The sequence below is a fragment of the Anopheles aquasalis genome, chromosome 3 (assembly GCF_943734665.1).
Source record: "Anopheles aquasalis chromosome 3, idAnoAquaMG_Q_19, whole genome shotgun sequence".
NCBI lineage: Eukaryota > Metazoa > Arthropoda > Insecta > Diptera > Culicidae > Anopheles > Anopheles aquasalis.
In genome coordinates this window covers 5,127,501-5,131,581 of record NC_064878.1, presented here as the reverse complement: position 1 = coordinate 5,131,581, position 4,081 = coordinate 5,127,501, and positions in this window count along the sequence as shown.

Sequence of the window (4,081 nt, the reverse complement as noted above, 5' to 3'; positions counted from 1 at the left end):
TTGCTTGTTTGCTAGCCGTGCCCTGTTTAACAGGTGCACAAGCAAGATGATACTTTCGAGTTGGCCGACGACGACATTCATCTTTTATACCCGACCGTTCGGCTCTCCCAGAACAAGACGGACAGGCAGGAGCCAAGGAGTCAAGGGAGGAGGCGAGTTCGTTCGCCGAACAAATTGGTTCGTTTCATCCAACGGTTCATATGTAATGGATATCTTTCGATTGGACGCAGGAAGAATCGCACAATTCATCTGCATAAACGGGTATCTGCTTTTGCTCTGTTGGTGCGTGTCCGGTTTCTTACCCAAAAAAAAAACGAGTGATAACGAAAGACAAGCGTTGAAGCAAAAAGAGGTAGAAGTTGGCGTGTGTACGTGCCCCTTGCGAAAATGTAGCACAATTTTTGCCATCTGAGTTACCTTCGCTTAGCTAAAGACAAAGAAAATGTACATTTCTGCGATGAATGTAGGTCGTTTGTTTAAAAAAACATGGAAAATGTGGATTACGCTCTATCTTTCTTTTTCGTAAATGAATGTACCGCCAATCAACGGGTGTATTGATCAGGGCGGACATATGTTTCAACCTTCCTGTCAGCAAACCATGGCCTACCCAGATGGAGTCAGCAAAAGTGCCGTGCGTAACCACCACAAAACGCTCACGCTACGTTGAAACCGGATGCTAAACGGTCGGGGCCACAGGTCAAAAGGGCCTTTTGCCTTTAATTTGAAAGCATTCCCCTACACCGATGAGGGTGAGTTCAGTTCCCTGCCGGTAAAATTTGCATATTAATTGAATGAACGAGGATGCAACGATGCAACACTAGCACCACGCCCGGACCGGCTGAGGATTTCGTGAATCCATTTCGTGGCCATGGACAAGGATGCAAATTGGGATTGATTGGACGTTTGATGGCTTTACGCCGGTACTCCGGTACGCGTCGACGATGTGATGCGTCACAAATTGAAATCGATACACGGTTACAAGGGATGCTGCGGTGCAAAACAGGAAGGGCAACCCGGGGGGGAGAGAGTTTATGCGTTTTTAAATGATTGCCACCCCTTGGTCGGCGCAGCTGGTCAGCAATTTTTGGCCGATGGTCGTTGGTTATTATTAAAATTAGTTGGAGCGTGAAAAGGGTAGCTACGATGCGATGCTATGGAGGAACGAACCGCGTACCCGGTTACGGTTGGCCGCGTAGCGCTGGTGCTGCTCAGTGATTGCTGTTGGCGCTCCGGTGCTGTTGTTTGTAGCAGCATTGATCACAAGGCATCGCTTGGACGAGGCTATCCATGATTATCACTATTTTGTGGTGGATACAATAATGGCAAACACATTTATCATGTGAAACAGACAAACAGGTAATGCCGTTTAAAGTAGAGATATCATTTCAACTACATCAGTTGAGTAAATAAAATCCATCTACAGTAAACTATTTACTGGATCTCTTCCATAACTGACGCTTCAATGATGCGACTTTACGTGCCTTCAAGCGCGACAGTTCTCCGGACAGAACCGCTGGCCTGAAGCGATTAACTTTATTGAAATAAATTGACTTTCCTCCGTTGGGTGCTCGGCGAGAGGATTACGCGGCAATCGAAACACACGACACACGGTACCTGGTCTCCCAGTGTCTGTCTCCGAGGTGTGTCTCGGTAAATTGCATTACCGCGGTGACAAGCACCGCCGGACGACCCCCGAGAACGGTCTCAAGTCAGGATCAAAGTGTCCTCGGTCCTGGTACGAGGCCAAACTGGTGGCCTAGTCACCGTGTCCCGGGATAACTTTGCAATGCAAATAGGTCTGAATCATGAATTGACACCCAATTACCGGTTGATCTGCGTGGCTGCGGTGCTGCGGTGAGGTTTCAGAAAGGCAGCCCGCTTCCAGGTAAATTATGACGTCTGCTCCTGGAGTGGGTCTGCACCTGGAATGGGTGTGCACCTTTGGCAGGAGATTAGCCAACCGGAGCTGGTCCCCCTTTTGGTCGCTAATCGTGCATTAGCAGGGCGAGAAGGCAGCGCTGAGGCAGGTTAGTGTAATAAATGACCTCACCGACAGTATGGTGCGTTCCATCCGGCTGATAAGAACTATCGAAGCCACTCCAGCACACCCTAGGTCTAGATTAGACACTCTAGAGAGAGAGAGAGAGAGAGAGAGAGAGCTCCCGGCGATATCGTTGTTACGACGTGTACCGCATTTTGCTGTTGATTCTCATTACAGACCAACCATAATGATTGGACGGGCAGAGGAGGAGATGGGAAGCGATATCGATTGCGCATGAATGCGGTTCCAAGATTTAGTTGCTTTGAAGCACGGGATGATGCTGTAGCAATCGTATTTGCTAACCTTAAATACCAATAACTAGCATGATATTTCCAGTTTTCGACACTAAAGGGGGATCGAAGAAATCTACAAAAAAGTTTTAAAAATACTTCGTAAGTAGAAACAAACAAAAAAATTCAATAAGAATCATATCTTATGCACATCAGATGATTTGATTTTTAAATACGGTTAACAGTTAACAAAAGTTAAACAGTTAACAAAAGAAGGTTAAAAATTGCCAATCAATCAACAAAAGAAACCGAAATTGTTTCGCAAAAAGGAATCTGATAAAAGGCTTGCTAAAGGAATTATTTGAGCCTTTCATTTCACTTGCTGCATAAAATTTACTTAGCAATTTAGACATTACAATGTAACGAGGAAAATACACGAAAATTACCGCATGGTGTACTAAAGAAAACACGGTCCAATAACAATTCTAGTCACCTCAATTTGCTTCCCAATTTCCTCACTTTAATTGACTTCGTTTGTGTTGGTAATGATCAGATGATCGGGTGTACAGTAGAGCTCGCCAGCGCCAGCGACCTGGAGACAATGTTGCGGACTTTCTCATCTCCGTCCAGCATAAAAGCGCTCCATAAAACCGTTTCCAGTAGGCGCTGCATTCAATTCAAAGTAAGCATCTTTGGTCCCTATCCACCGTTCCCGTCGTCGTAAATGGTGCTAATTGCTCCGCTGATGAACTGATTGCAACCGATTTCGTCCCGAATATCAATGACACAGCGACCGGGAGGTGGATTTTCCGGACGATAATTTGGATGACGGCGGAGGAAGCAACCGCCACCACGGGGGAGAGGAGGGTCCGTAATGGGTAACAGTTGACTGACAGTTGATAATGGCGCCCTCCGTAAACGCCACATCCCTTGTTGGTTAAAGGTTAACTGCTGCTACTGCTGCCTTCTATTTGCTAGTTTCCAACGATAATGACGCCAAACGGTCTGTGTCTGTGTGGTGCCATTGCTGTTCGAGCCGAGAAGGGAGGATTATCACCCCGGGTGGGCGGTCAATACCGTTCTGGTGTGAGTTGGTGACATTTCTTACGAGAAGAAATCAAAATCAGCCCTCAGTTAGACTCCAATTTACTTCGCTCCGAAGCAGGCGGCGACAGCACCGAGCGTCGAGGAGCTTCGTTACGGCCTGCTACGATGAGCGACGAGGCTCGTTAACCAGCTCTGCAGGCTGGAGCGATAGGCCCCCGTTCTGATGGGACGTCTCAGACTCTGGCTGGTAGGTAGCGTCATCATTAGCGTCGGTGGCGTACGTCCCCCGGAGCATCTCATCTTCAGTGCTTCTCTGAGGAACTCTTCAATTTTTCCACACCGCTGGCTTTTCACCTTTTGGACGATCTTTTTATACGATTAGACCTCTTCTGATGCTTCGTTCTGGTGCTGGTGGAAGAATTTAATAACAATTATTACAATTGCTCCAGCGCATGAGACCAAGACACCGAGCATCGTTGGATCAAATAAATTCTTTCCAACAACCGGGCCTTTCAAACGTTCAACGAGCCATTCTGTCTCCGTTGCTGTCGGAATCACCTTGTGAGCTGCTTGAGTCATGGTTTGCGAAAAATCTTAATTAGATTTTGGTTCGCTCACGGTCGCGTCACCTGGAGCAGGGACTCTAGGCTCTACTTCTAGGCTTCTGCTGATGGCAATTTTTTCCTCATTAGTTTCCTCCTTCCCTTCGGCTTCACAACTCACCGACCACGAGGTCCGAGCTGACGATAGAGAGGGGGGGGGA